At 41.6% G+C, this 19537-nt stretch overlaps 1 long non-coding RNA gene across 1 annotated transcript; it reads left to right on the forward strand.

The window, feature by feature from the left end:
* The first annotated feature begins 1600 nt into the window (after positions 1 to 1600).
* On the forward strand, positions 1601 to 12067 carry LOC120871004. Its single transcript, XR_005722922.1, has 3 exons — positions 1601 to 1612; positions 8351 to 8353; positions 11901 to 12067. It is a non-coding gene; the product is annotated as an uncharacterized LOC120871004 (long non-coding RNA).
* Positions 12068 to 19537: the final 7470 nt, after the last annotated feature.

A 19537-nucleotide genomic window follows, 5' to 3' on the forward strand; every position in this document is an offset into this window, starting at 1 on the left:
TGAACTGAACTGACCTGATGCAGTGGCTTCTGGCTTCAAGCGCAGAAATTCTTGAACTTGAAGCTACTATATATATATATATTTTTTTTAATAAAAATATGCATTTGTTTATTTAACTGTGCTGAGTCTTCATTGCTGCCCAGGAGCTTTCTCTAGTCGTGGCGAGGAGGGGCTACTCTTAGTTGCAATGCAGAGGCTTCTCCTTGTGGTGGCTTCTCTTGTTGTGGAGCACGGGCTGTAGGCATACGGGCTTCAGTAGCTGTGGCTCACAGATTTAGTTGCCCTGAGGTATGTGGGATCTTCCTGGACCAGGGATCAAACCTCTGTCTCCTGCATTGGCAGGCAGATTCTTATCCACTGTGCCACCAGGGATGTCCTGTTAATGACTTTTGGCACAGAACAACAATGAGATGCTTGTGTGAGCAAACAATATTCAGACGGAACTGGTGGTGGACCAACTTTCTTTCCTTAATTAGCTTGATTCAGGTCTGTCGCCAGGATGTAGGGTTCTAATAAGCTTTTAATGACTGGTCCCCAGATATGTGGGGGCAAGTCACTCTGCCCACAGCCATCCTTTCCTGGAAGACAAATCAATTAAGCCCCAGGGCTCCCTGACCTTGTCTTGTCTTCTGCCTTGTCCTGACAACATGTTTTTCATTAGCACACGTGAAAGGCTTCACCCCAATTTGTTTCTCCAGATGTTTTGGTCATCATATGTCAAATAAGATACATTCTGCCTTCAAACAACGCAACAGCTTAATGCTAGAGGCTGTGAAGCTGTTTTTGGATATTGATGTCTCCTCCTAGCAGAACTTCGTTGCTGAATTTCCCAGATCCGTGATCCTTACTGACTCCAGCGTTTGCCACGGGTAGCTCTTTGGCGTCTGCAGCGTGTTGTTTTAGCATCACCTGGTGGTACTTGCTCACAACAATTATTCCTGTCTAGTAAGGATTTTCCATTTCACACATGTTTTGCACTTAAAAAAATTTTTTATTGGAGTATATTTGCTTTATAATGTAGTGTTAGCTTTTACTGTATAGCAAAGTGAATCAGCTATACGTATACATATATCCTCTCTTTTGGGGATTTCCTTCCCATTTAGGTCACCACAGAGCACTGAGTAGAGTTCCCTGTGCTACACAGTAGGTTCTCGTTAGTTACCTGTTTTTTACATAGTATCAATAACGTATTTATGTCAATCCCAGTCTCTCAACTCATTCTGCCTTCCTTTCCCTCTTGGTAGCCATATGCTTGTCCTCTATGTCTCTATTTCTGCTTTGTAAATAAGATTGTCTACACCAATATTTTTCAGATTCCCCGTGTATGCATTCGTATACATACTTGTTTTTCTCTTTCTGATTTACTTCATTCTGTATGACAGTCTCTAGATCCAGCCATATTTCTATAAATGATCCCATGCCATTCCTTTTTATGGCTGAGTAATATTCCATTGTATATATGTACCACATTTTCTTTTCCATTCCTCTGGATGGACTTTTAGATTGTTTTCATGTTTTGGCTATTGCAAATAGTGCAACAATGAACACTGAGGTACAAGTGTCTTTTTAAATTATGGTTTTCTCAGTATATGCCCAGTAGTGGGATTGCTGGGTCACATGGAAGTTCTTTTTTTTTTTTTTTGCATTTTTAATTGGGATTCTCCTTTTTGATAAGTTGGTTCTTCTCTACCATTAATTGATTGATTGATTGATAACATGTCAATTCTTGGATACTTATCCTATGGGTTGCTACCCAATGCTGTCATAGTTATTTTGCTGTACACATTGTTCTGGCTTTGAATACTTGGAGCTCCTTTAAGTTGGTTCCTATAATCTTTCTATTATTTCTATCACATTTGAATGCTTCCTTACTTTTGAGCACCTCAAGATGCTCCAGGCTCATCCAATAATTTTTCTGCCTCAGCTCTGGAGTCAGCATTTTTCCCCCAAGAGCCCTGATTCATATTATTAAAGAATGGTATTAGAAACCAAGATCTGGGTACTAGGTAACCTCCTTGTTACTGGGATGTCACTGCTTCTAGGTCCTCTCAGAGGACAGAGCTAAGAAATATAGATGTGTATACCAACTTTTGCACACACATAAATCTATATTTGTGTGTGTGTGTGTGTGTGTGTGTGTGTGTAGCACTTCATACTAGTACCTGATTCCAATCTAATGCCACAGGATTTACTTCTTCCTTCTCATTTCCATATATCTAACTTTTTCCTCCAACATGAAGAAATCTGGCTCTGCAATATATTTATGTATTTTTTTTTCAATCCTAGAAAACATAAAAAAGTTTAAGAAGCACTTTCATAATCGCTTTAAATTAAGCATAATTGCTTAAAAAAAAAGTTTAAGACGTACTTTCTTAATAATGAGAGTCCCTTGAACTGCTAGGAGATCAAACCAGTCAGTCCTAAAGGAAACCAATCCTGAATATTCATTGGAAGGACTGATGCTGAAGCTGAAGCTCCAATACTTTGGCCACTTGATGCGAAGAGCTGACTCATTGGATAAGACCCTGATGCTGAGAAAGATTTCGGGCAAGAAGAGAAGAGGGTGACAGAGGATGAGGTGGCTGGATGGCATCACTGACTCAGTGGACATGAGTTTGCACAAACTCTGGGAGAGAGAAGAGGACAGGGAAAAATGACATGCTGCTGTCTAGGGCTTCCCTGGTGGCTCAGAGGTTAAAGCGTCTGCCTGGAATTCGGGAGACCGGGATTCAATCCCTGGATTGGGAAGATCCCCTGGAGAAGGAAATGGCAACCCACTCCAGTACTCTTGCCTGGAGAATCCCATGGAGAGAGGAGCCTAGTAGGCTACAGTCAGTCCATGGAGTCAGTCCATGGAGTCTCAAAGAGTCGGACACGACTGAGCGACTTCACTCACTCACTCTAGATGGGGGTGCAAAGAGTCGGGCATAACTTAGCAACTGAACAACAACAAAAGTGCCAGTGGGGGCTTCCCAGGGGGCACAGTGTTAAGGAACTCACCAGCCAATGCAGGAGACTCCAGAGATGCTGTTTCGATCCCTGGGTTGGGAAGATCCCCTGGAGAAGGAAATGGCTAACCACTCCAGTATTCTTGCCTGGGAAATCCCATGGACAGAGGAGCCTGGAGGGCTACATAGTCATGGGGTGGCAAGAAGTCAGACACGACTTCATGCATGCATTGAGCATTGGCAGAGGGCCAGCGTTCACCAACAGAGCTTTTTTCTTTTACAGAAAACAAACAACAGTAGCAACAAACTAATATTTTTATTCTTTGAAACTTACCCATTTTTCATGAAGCTTTCACAGCACAATTACTTTTCAACAGAAAATTTTACTATTTACATTTTCTCTTCTCAATGTCCATAGTCAAAGGAGGAGGCTTTACTTAATCCTGTGTCTCTGGGAATAGGACTAGACAATCAATTTTTAAGAAAGTCAGTACATAACCTGCCAGTTTTAAAAAGAAACCACAGAGACTTCCCCATGGTCCAGTGGTTAATACCTCACCTTCCAATGAAGGGGTTGCTAGTTTGATCCCTGGTCAGTAACTAGGATCCCACATGCCTCTTGGCCAAAAACCAAAGCATAAAACAGAAGAAATATTGTAATAAATTCAATAAAAGCTTTAAAAATGGTCTATGTAGAAAATAAATTTTAAAACACCGCATTATATAATATGTAATAAGTAGAAAGTGATATATAGCTATATAACTATATAGTATCATATCATTATTAATGTTGCTAACCGATAAATCAATTGTATAATATAAACATAATAAATAATTGTGCACATATTTGTCATTCACGTAAATATAAAATGGATATCGTATATTAAAAAGAGTAACAATTTAAATCACATATTATTCTGCATTGTTTACTTTTATGTTTTGTAAATAATATTATTTACATAAAACAAGATTAACTAAAAGTAGTAATTCAGACTAATCAGCATAGAACTAAATAGGGACTTCCCTGGTCTTCCATTGGTTATTACTCCACACTCCAGATGAAGGGAGCACATAAAATACCAACATTTTATTTTATTTTACTTTATTTTCCCCCTTGGTGGGGGAACTAAGATCCCACATGCTGCCTGGTGTGACCAATGTATATGCATATATATGTATGTACATGACGAATTAAGCAAATACTATGTATGAGAACATATAATGATATTTTGTAATATCTCTGTTCTCTGATCAAACCATTTATTGTAACTACTTCTTAACTCTTTATTGGAGATGTGAATTTTATAGGCTATGCCATTAAATATTCTTAAAATCCCTAAGTGTTAGACTTTCAAAGGGAAAAGATAAATGCAACAGGGTTCATTAAACAGACACTGTGCTCAGACGCTCAGTCGTATCTGATTCTTTGTGACCTCGTGGACTATAACATGCCATGCTCTTTTGTCCATGGAGTTTTCCAGGTAAGAATACTGAAATGGGTTGTCATTTCCTATTCCAGGGGATCTTTCCGGCCCCAGGACTGAACCTGCATCTCTTACATCTCCTGCATTGGCAGACAGATTCTTTACCACTGGGCCACCTGGGAAGCCCATGCAGACATTATTTATATTTAATTAAAAAAATAGTAATGACCTGTTTCCTTCTGTCCTGTGGAATGATAGGATATTTTTATTCTTCTTCCTTGTGCAGTAAAAGTTCTCTGATTTGCCGGAGCCTACAGGACACCTTCTTTTTCTTTATGTAGTGGTAAAGCTGAATGCAGTCACATATACAGTACCCTTCGACAAGCAGCTGTGTTCTTATCAAGTCTACACACCATTGATTCCTAGTGTTAGTTCAAGGTGCTGTTATCAAGCTAAATGCACTGCTGCCAGTATGGTCTGTGCATGGAACTTAAGCCTTCATTTGCTAGAACAGCATGATTTCTGGCCTTGAGGAATTAGTTTCAAGCTTTCCCAAAACGTTCAGCATTTCCCATCTACTGTAGGCTTGTTTTGAAAGACCAGCTGTTTAGTCCATCAAGTTCTCTGCATCGATCAATCTCACATATTGGCTATTCTTGTCTAAAACATCCAACATTTTTAAACATGTGAAGCACAATAGAAGTTATCATAAGTCAAACGATTTCTCACCGTAGTTTTAAAGCACGGAGGTAATTGAACTTGTGAAACTGAAGTTGAGTTCCAAATAAGTTACAGTCTTAATAAAGACATTGCTTAATTGCTAAGTGGTGTCTGATTCTGTGACCCCATGGACTGCAGCACGCAGGCTCCCCTGTTCTTTACTATCTCCTGGAGTTTGCTCACATTCATGTCTCTTGAGTCAGGGATGCCATCCAACCATCTCATCCCGTTGCCCTCTTCTCCTGGCCTCAATCTTTCCTAGCATCAGGGTCTTTTTCAATGAGTTGACTCTTCTCATCAGGTGGCCACTGAGAAAGTCTTATTTCTCTAGGCGATCCTCAGGCGATCCTGAGAATTTGATCCCTGATCAGGGAATTAGGATCTCACATGGCACAGCATGGTCAAAAAGAAGAAAAAAGGTAAAAAGAAACTAAAAAGATACATGCACCCAAATGTTCGCTGTAGCACTATTCACAATAGCCAAGACACGGAAACAGCCTGGAGGTTCATTAACAGATGAATGGGAAAGATGTGATGTATATGCACAAGGAAATATTCCTCCCCCGTGGAAAAGAATGAAACAATGACATTTTCAGCAATATGAATGAACCTAGAGACTATGATACAAAGTAAGTTAGAAAGAGAAAGACAAATCCAATATGATATCACTTATATCTGGAATCTAAAACACAAATGAACTTAGCTACAAAAAGGGAGAGGGTGAGATGATTTGGGAGAATGGCATTGAAACATGTATGATATCATGTAAGAATCGAATTGCCAGTCTATGTCCGATGCAGGATACGGCACGCTTGGGGCTGGTACGTGGGGATGACCCAGAGAGATGTTGTGGGGAGGGGGGTGGAAGGGGGGTTCATGTTTGGGAACGCATGTACACCCGTGGTGGATTCATGTCTATGTATGGCAAAACCAATACAGAATTGTAAAGTAAAATAAAAAATAAATTAAAAAAATAAAAAAAATTTTAAAAATGGTACCAAAAAAAAAAAAACAAACAAAAAAACCCGAAACAGACCCACATTCTTAGAAAATAAGACTTGTGGTTGCCAAGAGGGGGCTTCCCTGGTGGCTCAGCTGGTAAAGAATCCACTTGCAATGCAGGAGACCTGGGTTTGATCCCTGGGTTGGGAAGGTCCACTGAAGAAGGGAAAGGCTACCTGCTCCAGTATTCTGGCCTGGAGAATTCCATGGGCTGTATGTACAAAGAGTCGGACACGACTGAGTGACTTTCACTCACTCACTCACTCACTGCCAAGAGGGAGGGGGATGAAGGAGGGAAGGATTAAGAGTTTGGGATTAGTAGATGCAAGCTAGTGTATATAATAAGATGAATAAACAAGGTCCGACTGTATAGCAGACGGAACTATATTCAATATCCTGTAATAAATCATAATGGAAAAAATATGAAAAATAATGTAGATATACGTATAACTGAATCACTTTGCTGTACAGCAGAAATTAACACTACATCGTAAATCAACTATACTTCAATAAAATAAAATTTTTTAAAAAGCCATTACAGTAGGGACACTCTGGCCTTCTTTGGTCCCACTAAAAGCAGGAAACAAATCTCTCATGTGAAAGGTACCCTCTGTGCACTAGGAGATGGAAAGACATACCCTTATCACCAGAGAAGCTGGAATTCAGGGTCAAGAAGACGGTATAAAAAAAAAAAAAGTTACTTTTTTCACTGGTTTATTACCCCAAGCCCAGATTTCTTTGTCTGTCTGTTATTCACGAGTTTATTATTCTTGTCCAAAACGTATAAGAGCTACCTCCTTTGGTCACTTCCTTGCAGTCTCCTATTTAAATGGAATCCCATATGTAAGAAATCAGATTTGTTTTTCTCCTGTTACTCTGTGTTATTTCAATTTAACTATTAAGCCAGTCAAAGAATGTAGAAAGAAAGAGGGGCAAGTTTTCATTCCTAGAAATAGACAAGTTCTGGCATAATAAATGTTTCATAATTCTTGGCTGTTGTGCATTTATCATGATTACCACTACTTTTTTAATTTAAAAGAAAACAACTCACTATCTAAAAACAATTGATGTATACGGTGAAATGTTAACTGTGCTTATGAATGAAAACTATATACATATATGCATATAAATGAATATGTAAGTACATATGAATATACACATATGCCTACATACACACACACACAGAGTCCCAGAAGGCTTATTTCTTGTCTTTAAATATTATGAGCATAACTGCTATAAATACTTTGTGATCATGCTTTTAAAAATTTATTTATACTTGATTTACAATGCAAAGTGTTCAGTTATCCTTATCTATATGTAAGAGATAATGGAACAGTCCATGGGGTCGCAAAGAGTCGGACACGACTGAATGTGTAGACAGTCAGTGTGTGTACACGTTCTTCTTCATATTGAGAGGGTAACAGGCAAGAAGGCCAGGGGTCTCCACACAGAGGAAATAGGCTGCAAGTGTCAGACATTTTTACTCTCTCTCTTAAGTAGCGGAGGAAACAAACTAGTGTTATATTTTTTCCCCTTCTCTATATAAATTTAAAAAGAGGTTTCTCTTAAAATACCGTGTTGCCATAATGACACCTGGTTCCACCTGAATTTAGCTTTTCTCAAACGCATTTTTCTTATGGAAATGAGTGTCTTAAGCTATGTTAATGTACCATGCATTTACTCTTCACTCTATCTTCAAGTTGGTTCCACCTAAAGGCTCAGAACTGACTTGACAAACCAGTATGTTACCCTCATACACTGTTCTCCTAATCCCTGTAAACTCTTTGTATGGTGATCTGCCTTTCTTCAAGATTCAAGTCAATCATTTTATGGCCCCGGTTGACTCGCCTGGTGCCAAGACTATCTCAAAATGCATCTTGTGGGCCGGGGGCCTGGTGCTATTCTCTGAGTTTTGACACATTTCCTTTCTTTCATTAACAGACTGCTAGTAAATGTATACTAGCTAGTAAATGTATACAGGCAGGTATTCTTTCTGCCCCCTTCTGATGTCTATGTCAGAAGTTTCTCTATCTGTTTTATACTTTAATGAAACTTTATTACACAAAAGCTCTGAGTGATCAAGCCTCATCTCTGGCCCTGGATTGAATTCTCCTCTGGAGGCCAAGAATACCGGTGTCTTTTGTGGTTCAACAACAATCTTTCAATATTCTTTTCCATGATGATTTATCACAAGATATCAAATACAGCTCCCTGTGCTACATAGGATCTTTGTTGTTTATCCATCCTACATACTAGTTTGTATTTGCTAAACCCAAACTCCCAATCCACCTCCCACCCACCTCTGTAATCACGTTTTGATGGGCCTTGGCACACAGATAACTTAGAGGAGAGCTTCTGGAATCTCTCACATGAGTTAATCATGTCACACAGTTTTCCAAACTGGTGGAACTTCATCAGTAGTAGCTCATTTAATGAAACTGAAGGTGGTCGTCAGTTAGACTCATTAAACTGTATGTGTGTATTAGTCACTCAGGTGTATCTGACTGTTTGTGACCCCATGAACTGTAGCCCACCAGGCTCCTCTGTCCATGGGACTCTCTAGGCAAGAATACTGGAGTGGGTAGCCGTGCCCTCCTCCAGGGGATCTTCTTGACCGAGGGATTGAACCCAGGTCTCCCACGCTGCAGGTGGCTTCTTTACCATCTGAGCCACCAGGGAAGACCAAGAATACTGGAGTGGGTTGCCTTTCCCTTCTCCAGGGGATCTTCCTGACACAAGGACTGAACCTAGTTCTCCTGCACTGCAGGCGATGAATTTTGTTTCCAATGAGTTTCCCTGGTGACTCAGATACCAGTGAAACTATCACTTGCTTAATAAATAAATGCATAATGAATTGTAGCCTTCACCAATCAAGCTCACTTTAATTATTTTTATAAAAACTTGCATGTTCTCCTAAACAATAAGACGTTCATCCCATGCTGTTTTTCAGGGATTTAGGATACTAGTTGTGTCTAGTTCAAGTTTGAACTGGGTAAGATCAGAAGGGACCACTGTCCCTTGGTGACCTTTTGATTTTAGAAGCAAAAAACTCCACCCTTGGAACATGTTAACACCCGAATTTTCTGACCATGCATCCCATGAAGACATCTGTAGCTTAGTTGCACTTGTGCAAAATAACAGTGACCTCACATTTTCCTTACCCTCAATCATATTTCCCCACATTCCTCATGCCTCAGACCACCCTATTTCTTTTTCATTGTAAATCAAAGTATAGTCTATTTACAATGCTGTGTTAGTTTCAGGTGTACAGCAAAATGATTCAGTGATACATACATATATATATATTCTTTTCCATTATAAGATATTAAATATAGTTCCTTGTGTTGTACAATAGGACTTCATTGTTTACCTGTTTTATATATAGCCACCCTGCTTCTTTATCCCATAAAAATACTGTGTCCCTTACCTTCAGGAAGGCAGATTTGAGATCTGTGAGATCCATCTCTTTGACTGCCACGTGAATAAACATTTTCTCTGCTGAAAAATCCTGATGTCTCAGCCCTGGGCTTACTGTGTATAGGGGTAAATGAAGTTGGTTCAGTTATATTAGAAACACTACTGATCATTTTTCTTATGTTAAATTGCAGAGACCATTATACCTGATCATTTTCTTTACCCTAAATTACAGAGACCACTATATTTGGTCCAAATATTGTACCTTACAGCATTTCTCTTTCCCTTATTGACTTCTGGGTATTCCCTGGATACTGTCCATTGATAGGGGTCAAAGGGAGAGACTGTCTCATCCATCTTTCACTGCTTTCTCTTCACTGATATATCCAGTCACTAAGTTTCCGAAATCTATTCTTTGCCCATCACTTTATTTTGAACTCCTTTTTTATTTCTGCATCTCCCTGACTGCTCTTTCCTCTTCCTCTGCTTCCTTAGAGAAAGCAATCCTTTGAACAAAAAATAAGTAAAGGACATGTAAAAAGAAACCAGGATTTGAAATGGAGCAGGACCCTATGGTCCTTAACCCTCATGTCCTCTTCCTACCTTTGGTCTGTGGAAAAACTTTAACCAAAGAATAAGTTTCATCAGAGAAGTGAGAAAATGTAAAAACAAAGAAAAGTAGTCAAACAGGACAAAACAATAATTAGTCAAGAAGCAAACTCAAGCACCTTTAATTCCTTCTCAAGGGCTCTAGATAATAATATTCTAGGCCATCTCCTGTGAGCTGTCTTATAGATACTGAAACCCTCACTAGGTGGAAGGTGTTAACTACATAATGATCAGACTCTAGCCATGACATAAGCTGCCACAATTCTGAGAACTGGCCTCAATGAAAGGGGAACAAACTGACCCTGGAACTGAAGATTAACTGTACTTAAACCAATCAAGTGATGATCAGATCACTGATGACTGATTTTAAGATGACTGTCAGAGCTGACTGAGTTCATGTAGCCCCCTCCCTCTGTCTACAAAAGCTCTTGCCCACTGAATGTCCATAGAGGGGAGTTAGCCTTTGGACAGGAGTCTTCCCTCCCCCGCCATAGTTGACAACATCCAAAATAAAGGAAACTGCTTTCCACCAACCTGGCCTCTTTATTGGATTTTGAGTAGCTGGACCCTACTTTCAGTTGCAGTTTCAAATATACAACTCTTGCTGTTTTTCTACCTTGTGAATTTTCTTAATCAGAAGCCTAAATACCCTTTGACATTCTGGGGGTGGTGGTGATGTTTAGTCACTAAATCATGTCTAACTCTTGCAACCCCATGCACTGTAACCACTAAGCTCCTCTGTCTATGGGATTTTCCAGGCAAGAGGAATGGAGTGGGTTTCCATTTCCTTCTCCAGGGGATCTTTCTGAACCAGAGATCAAACCTGCCTCTCCCTCATGGAATGTGGATTCTTTACTGCTGAGCTACCAGGAAACCCCATCAGATCATTCTGAATCTCCTGCATTTGGGTCACTCAGCATCAGGTAAGTTTATACTCCTGAAAGGGCAGCTGTATGGATTGCAACCTTTGTGCTTCTGTGCAAAAGTAATCCATCTGATGGAACAGAGCAACTGCTGTTGCAAACTCTCTCGTGCCACTGGTGCTGGCAACACTGCCCCCAGTTTTCTCTGAAACAGTCAGATTAAGGACCTGCTGTGCTTTCTGCTCAAAGATCAATCTAGACACTTTCCCAGAAGCATGGCAATGAAAGTCAAAATCTCAGCCTCTAGTAACTCAAAATTGGCTTTGTTTCTCCTACTCCAAACAGGAAAATGACACCCTGATTTTACAGAGGCTGAAAGGATGTTAAAACCCTCCATTCATTTGAGCTTTGGTTAAAAAAAAAGACGCAGTCACATATTTGTGCTGGGCTTTGTTCCCCAAGGGACCTGTGATATGAGACTGAAGCTGGGCTCCTGGGATGAGGGAGATCTCTGTGTTTATATTTATGCAGTTGACAGGTAACTTTTTTCCCCATGCGGAGCCAAGTAGCAGTAGATTTCAGAAAACAGCAGTGCAGGCTGCAGGGAATTAAAGATACAGGTTCACAGCACGTCTCTGAGAATGATAACAATATGGCACTCTCCTGGACAGGGAGGTATAGCCATTCGTCAGTGGGCTTCCCAGGTGGCACTGGTGGTAAAGAATCCACCTGCCTATGCAGGTAATGCAAGAGACGCTGGTTTGATCCCTGAGTCGGGAAGATCCCCTGGAGAAGGAAATGGCAACCCACTCCAATATTCTTGCCTGGAAAATCCCATGGACAGAGGAATGTAGTGGGCTATAGCCCATGGGGTAGCAATAGCTTGATATTCTGCCTGCCTGGAGCTTTTCTTATACCAGTGAGAGGTTAACAGGCAGGAAGGACAGGGTCTCCAAACGGAGGATATAGGCTGCAAGTGTCAGACATTCTTATCTCACTCTTAAGTGGGAGGAGGAAACAAGTGTTCAATTTTTTTCCCCTTCTCTATACAAATTTAAAGAGGTTTCTCTTAAAATTCTGTGTTGTCATGACACCAGGTTCCACCTGAACTTAACTTTTCTCAAACCTGAGCTAACCATGCAGTTTTTCTTATGGAAATGTTTGTCTTAAACTATGTTAATGAACTATGTATTTAACCTAGACTCTGTCTTCAAGTCGGTTCCACCTAAGACTCAGAACCCACCTGACAGACTGGTTTGTTTTATTCATGCAACTGTTCTCTTAAGCTATGTTAATGAGAGTGTATTTGCTTGGAAACCTACCTTTCTTCAAGATTCATGTCAATCATTTTATGGCCCAGACCACTCACGTTGTTCGAAGGTTATCTCAAAATGCATGCTGTGGGTGAGGGGCCTGGTGTTATTCTCTTGAGTTTTGAGACATTTCCTTTCTCTAATTAGCAGACTGCTAGTGACATCTGGCTAAAGACTACCGGGGCGGGGGGGGGCACTCTTTCTGCCTCCTTCTGATGTCTGTCAGAAGCTTTCTCTATCTCTTTACACTTTAATAAAACTTTTATTACACAAAAGCTCTCAGTGATCAAGCCTCATCACTGGCCCTGGATTGAATTCTTCTCCTCCAGAGGCCAAGAATCCCGGTATCTTTTGTGGTTCAGCAACCTTTCATCTTGGGGGCTTGTCCGGGATCCTTCAGGACAAGGTAAGGATGCTTGGAGCTCTAGTTCTTTGTTCTCTGAGCAAACACGTTTTCTGCTGTGCTTTACTAACTCTACGGTGTGTTTGTGTGAATGAATGACACACCCTGCGCAAAGCAAGTAAGGAGCCCTGCTCTGCAGTTCCGCGGTGACCTCATATGGCTTATGGCAGAAACCTGTCGGGGGTTTATATCGATCTGCCAATGCCAAGAGGCACCCAATGTCTCCTTCAGGGAGTGCCCAGAAATGGGCAAAGCGTTTGATCTCTCTTTTCTCGGTCAAACTTTCCGGTCTCTTTGATCATTTCATAACTTCTTGGGAATTAGAACTACTAACCTAGCCTGTCAGTATATAGACTTTCAAGGGACTTGTGATCTTAGGTACTGTTACTTAGGTCCCAAACTTGAATTGATAGTCAGGAAGCACCTAGCCTCACGAGGAGTCAAAAGTTCGGAAACTAGATGTAGCTGTAGCTCCAAGAGCATCTCTCAGGATAAAGGTTACTCAGATTGGAAGTGCAATGGGCTTCTTCCTTTGGTAATGCTAACCCTTAGTGGACCAGAGGAGGCTCTCCGGTGGCTTTTGTCCTAACTCCTTAGATATTCTTTCTGTGAAATCGGTGAGAATGAACTGGAAGAACTGGCCCTAATAACTCAAGGACAAAAATCACTTTTTCCTCACTGGCCAGCCCTTCACCATCTCTTTTGCTATCACTTATACGGGTGTGATGTTCAGAAGGAAAATACTGGTTTTTGTTTGTACCAATCTTTTTGTAGTCAGGAATATACTCACGGTCGTCCGCAGGCACTCAGGAGACAAATGTTCTCCCCAATGGTCTTAGCTTGGGAGGCATTCCAGAAGATTACTATGATTGCATCCTGGGTGGCATCGGAGGCAAGCAAGATTGTAATGGTAGGAACTGGACACCAATCTGGGATGCCACCAGGTCTACCCCTGGTACATCCCCACCCTGTCTCGGTGATAGAACCGGGAGGGACAAGTACAGCGCCTGCATCAGGAAGGGACAAACGAAGTTCAACCAGGGAAGGAAAGCTTCTGTGTAAAGTCTGCCTACACCCCCATCTAGAGCAGGGGGGGAAGCCTCCAGCAGAAAGATGGAGCTGGTCACTTTTTTTCTCTCTTACAGATGGGAACTAACAATTCCAGCCTCACTCCTTTGAACTGTATCCTGAAAAACTGGGATAGATTTGATCCCCGGGGCTTACAGAAAACACACCTGATCTTCCTATGTGACACTGCATGGCCACAGTAGCCCCTGGAGGATGCCCAACGGTGGCCGGTTGGAGGGTCTCTTAATTATAATACCGTTTTACAATTAGATCGTTTCTGTAGAAAACAAGGGAAATGGGTAGAAGTAGCATATGTGTTGCCCTTTTTCTCTCTGTGAGACATGCCAGAGTTATGTATTTGGGTATGAAACCTTTAGCTTCCCCCCGTATTCCTACTTTGCCCCCGTACCCAGGGTTCCAAACTGAGCAAACTGAAAGTCAGGGAACCACCCCCAGGAAGGGTTGCTTTGGTCTCAGTAAAAACCCAAACTGAGATTCAAACTGCCGAAGTAGAGGTCCAAACAACTCCTGTCTCAGTACGACCTCAGACTACTCTGGTTTCAACAGAAGCTCAGACAATCGAAGTAAGAGATGCTCAGCTAGCAAAAACTAAGGGTGAAATACAGGATAAAATGGTGGACAGGAGAGAAAGAGAGAAAGAAAACCAGGTTTCTCCACTCTATCCCTGGGATCATATGCGCAGAGCAACCAGAGAGGCTGAGGAACAGCCACACAAGCTGTTGCCTCTTCATGAAGCACCCAGCGGGAGAAATAATCAGTATGAGAGTTAAGAAGCCCTTTCCTTATCAAGAAATACAAAGAATCAAGGAGGATCTGGGAGACTATTTAGAGGACCCAGAAAAATATATTAGAGTTTTTAAGGGTGTTACTCTGCTTTATGACCTTACTTGGAGGGAAGTGATGTATCTCTTGGGACAAACACTAACTCCTGACTCAAAAGTTCAAGTTTTGGGGAAAGCAGTTGCTTATGGAGATGAATGGCTTGGTAATGAATCAGTAGGGAAGAGGGAGGATGAGATAGCCGCCCTCCCCACTGGGAATCAGGCGGTCCCAACTACAGAACCAGATTGGGACTATAACACAGCTAAAGGAAGATGGGATCAGATTCATTTTGTCAGATGTATTGTTGAAGGACTCAGGCGTGCTAAGACTTTAAACTATGCCAAATTGGCAAACACAGAACAGGAAGAGAAGGAAACTTCTAGTAAATTCCTAGACAGACTGAAAGAAGCCCTTCACAGGTTCACTGAGATTGATCCCGAAAGTGAAGTGGGAAGAGTGATCTTAAAAGATAGATTTCTCTCTCAGTTGGCTCCAGATATCTGCCGTAAGCTATTACAACAGAAGCATGGACCAAATCAGTCTTTAGATAATCTGTTGCAACTGGCTCAGACAGTCTAGTATGGCAGGGAATACGAGGAAAAGAAAGAAAGGCAGAGAAAGACAAAGGAAGAGGCGGAAGCCCTTGCAATGGCTGTCGGAGCCATTCTAAAAGAGCTTGAGAAAAATGCCCCGAGGGACCCAGGTGAAAAGGGATGGGCTTACTATTACTGTGGAAAGGAGGGGCACCTCAAGCGGGATTGCCCTCAGGCATCCAAGCCACCCCCAGCTCCATGTTCGGTCTGCAAAGGACCACACTGGAGGAGACACTGCCCCCAGAGGCATAGGTTTCAGGGACCAGACTCTTAAGACAATCAGGACTGAAGGTGCCTGGGGATCCCCACATAAGCTCCCCATCCTAATTATGCCTGAGGAAACCCGAGTATTAATGGCTGTGGGGGCCAATCCGTCGATTTCCTTTTACACACTGGGGCAACTTAACTCTGTGCTTACTGAAGCCCCTGGCCCACTTTCTTCCTAGTTCACTTCCATAATGGGACTGTCTGGATGAACCAAACATTATTTCCTTTAAGCTGCAGGAGTTTCTGATCATGGCAGAGTCTCCTTCACCCGTTTTGGGAGGGATATACTTACTGAGCAAGGTCCATGCCTCTGTTTTCATGAATATGGACCCCTCCCTTTCTCTCTCTTTAATTGAACAAAATGTAAATCTTAGGATTTGGGCTAATGGAAAATCTATGGGTCAAGCACAAAATGCTTTTCCTGTAGTTGTCAAGCTCAAAGATCCAGTTATTTCCACATAAGAAGCAGTATCCACTGAAACCTGAGGTTAAGGAAGGGTCAAAACCCATAATTGAGAATTTAAAGGAGCAGGGACTATTCCCTTTAACAGTCCATGCTTTTTGTTTGGCTATAAACAAATCGAATGGTAAATGGAGTCTAGTTCAAGATTTATGGATAATAAATGAAGCTGTAGTTCCTTTACACCCCATAGTGTCTAATCCTTATACTCTGTTGTCTGAAATTCCTGGATGAGCCAAATATTTTTCAGTAATTGATTTAAAATATGCTTTCTATTCTGTGCCTTTGGTGGAGGAAAGTTGATTCCTATTGGCTTTTGAAGACCCTACTTACCCAGCTTCACAGTTAACCTGGACAGTTTTGCCCAGAGATTTCATGACAGCCCCCAGCTGTTTGGGAAAAATTTGTCACGGGATCTACAAAACTTTAATAGCTCTGAAGCAGTGGTGATACAATATGTAGATGATAATCTGCTTTGTACTGAGACAGGAAGCTTGCTCACAAGCCTCAGATTTCTTAAACTTTCTGGCAGGCTGAGGTTACATGCCCTCAAGTGAAAAGGCTCAGCTTTGCCAACAATCTGTTAGATATCTGGGTCTAATCATATCAGAAGGGACTAGGGTCATAGGCCCTGAGAGAATTAAACCTATACAAAATCATCCCCTACCTATGACTTTAAGACAATTGAGAGGATTTTTAGGAATCGCAAAGTACTGCTGCACTTGGATTCTGGGTTACGGGGAACTTGCCCAGTCTCTATAAACTCAACAAGCCCAAACTGGCAAACTGGTTTGGTCTCCAGATACTCAAATGCTTTTTATAAAGGCTCTTCAGACCCACTCTCTTGCAAACTCCCGCTTTGAGCTTGCCCACAGGGTCAGTACTTAATTTGTTTGTCACTGAAAGAAAAGGTATGGCCCTGGGAGTTTTGGCACAAGCCCGAGGGCCTCACCAGCAGCCCATAGGGCTGGAATCTTAAAGTTAATATCTGGATGACAGACAGTAGGCTTCTTAAATATCAGTCATTGTTGTTTAAAAGACCAATAACTAAGATTAAAGTTTGTGGAAATTTAAATCCTTCCACTTTCCTTCCTGAGAAAGGAAAATGAAACACCTGATCACGATTATTCCCAATTTCTAACTAAACTATGAAGATCTGATGGATCTTAGACAATCCTGACATGGAAATATTTACAGATGGCAGTTCTTTTGTTTGGGATGGGAAGCGTAAAGAAGGTTATGCCATGGTGATGGCTGAAAAGGCTTTAGAAGTGAAATCTCTCCCTCTGGGAAGGAGTGGAGCTTGTGACTAGCTGAACTCTATAGAGTTAAGCAAAGGGCAGGGAGTAAATATTACACTTATTCTAAGTATGCTTATTTGACTTAATATGCTCTTGCTGCAATATGGAAAGAAAGATGGTTTCAAATGGCAGCAGGAGAACCTACTAAGCATATCAGAGAGATCGAGAGACTTAACTGCTATATATTGTCCTAAAGAATTAGCTGTTATGCATTGCAAAGGGCACAGCAGGGACTAGAGTAAAGTAGCTGAAGGTAATCATCTGGCTGATTTTCTGTCAAGAAAGAAAAGCGGCACTTTACAAAACCCCTTCACTGCAGATGCCTTTGATCTGGACAGGTTTTGCCAAACAGGAAAAACCACAATATACTGAGGAAGAATTAGAAAGATGAGAAAAGAGGAGCAAAGATTACTGATAAAAGATGGTTACAGTCTGGGGATGGACGATTAATTCCTGAAAATGGTCAATGGAAAAGTTCCTAAAGCCTTGGAATTAAACTAATTATGTAACTTAGCTCTCAGTTTTTCAACAAGCATTGACGAAACTCCGGGAGGCGACTCCTGACCCAGCCTTTGAGTCAAGCAAGTGTCTATTTGAGCCAGGAACCGAGATCCTGATAAAAACTTTAGCATCTGGGGGCCAATCCCTCGAGCCCCTCTGGGAAGGCCCTTACCAGGTTATTCTTTCTTCTCCCACAGCTCTCAAGGTGCCAGGAATTGATTTGTGGGTGCATCACACTCGAGTTAAGAGGTGGCACCCTGGCCAGAACTAAGCGATGTCATTTTGTGTCTTTACTTTCTATGCTCTGACTTGGTACTTTTCAGATGGGCCTGATAATCTATGTGAGCCTGCTTCTGCTGACTCCAAAAATCCTGAGTCTGACCTTTGATCCTCAAGACAATGCCTTCCTGTCCTGGGCTCACTCCTACGCTGCATTCCACAATCAGTAACTGCTGGGTCTGCGGAGCCCTCGCCTCTATCAGTGGAAGACTTCCTCCGTTTCGGGGAAAGGACTTTCTTCAAGTCTGTGACTACCAATCATATGTAGTGCCTCTTGTTCATCTGATGACATCTAACAATCCTAAAATGGACTAGTGCAACAGTTTACCTTAACTGTGGACATAACGTGACTTTTAACTTTGCTTATTGTTCTGTTTTTGCTGTTTGCTCCCTGCATCTGTAACTGTAGCTGGATTTTTTTCTAGTCGCATGAGGCTTTTAAGTTACAAATGATTGCTCAAACTCCTGCAACTGCAGCAGCTTCCTCCAACAACTACTTGGGGCCCCTGGATCAGAAACCCTCAATCTGAGGGTTAGGAGAATATGTTGCCTCACCAATTTAGGAGCAACGCCCCTTATCAGCTCAGAAGCAGTTATGGAATGAGAACGACGCCCCTTTCCCTAGGCAACATAATTCTCCTAAAAGAAAAGGGGGGAATGAGAGGGTATCAGGCAGGAAGGCCAGGGGTCTCTAAATGGAGGATATAGGCTGCAAGTGTCTGACATTTTTTTATCTCTTAAGTGGCAGGAGGAAACAAACAAGTGTTAGATTTTTTTCCCCTCTTCTCTATACAGAAACCTCTTTAAAATTCTCCTAAAAACCTGCCATAACGACACCTGGTTCCACCTGAACATAACTTTTCTCAAACCTTGAGCTAACCAATACGTTTTTCTTATGGAAATGTCTGTCTTAAAACTATGTTAATGAACTATGTATTTACCCTAGACTCTTTTTCAAGTTGGTTCTGGGTTCTGCCTACGACTCAGAACCGACTTGACCGAACGGGTATGTGTTACTCATGCGAATATTCTCTTTAGCTATGTTAATGAAACTGTATTTGCTTGGAAACCTGCCTTTCTTCAAGATTCATGTCAATCATTTTGTGGCCCAGGACAACTCACCCGGTGCCAAGGTTATCTCAAAATGCATGTTGTGGGTGAGGGGCCTGGTGCTATTCTCTTCAGTTTTGAGACATTTTCTTTCTCTAATTAAGCAGACTGCTAGTAGCTATATGACATCTGGCTAAAGACTACCAGGGGGACACTCTTTCTGCCCCCTTCCAATGTCTTATGTCAGAAGATTTATCTCTTTTGTACTTTAATAAAACTATCACACAAAAGCTCTGAGTGATCAAGCCTCGTCACCAGCCCCGGATTGAATTCTTCTCTGGAGGCCAAGAATCCCAATGTCTTTCGTGGTTCAGCCACAACCTTTGAATAGATGCCCCCGAGTTCGGAGAACATACCACATTTCCATATAATGCAAAATTATATATTGTCAGTAACACATAGCCATACAATGGCGGGAT

Source organism: Oryx dammah, unplaced genomic scaffold (genome assembly GCF_014754425.2).
Source record: "Oryx dammah isolate SB20612 unplaced genomic scaffold, SCBI_Odam_1.1 HiC_scaffold_12, whole genome shotgun sequence".
Taxonomy (NCBI): Eukaryota; Metazoa; Chordata; class Mammalia; order Artiodactyla; family Bovidae; genus Oryx; species Oryx dammah.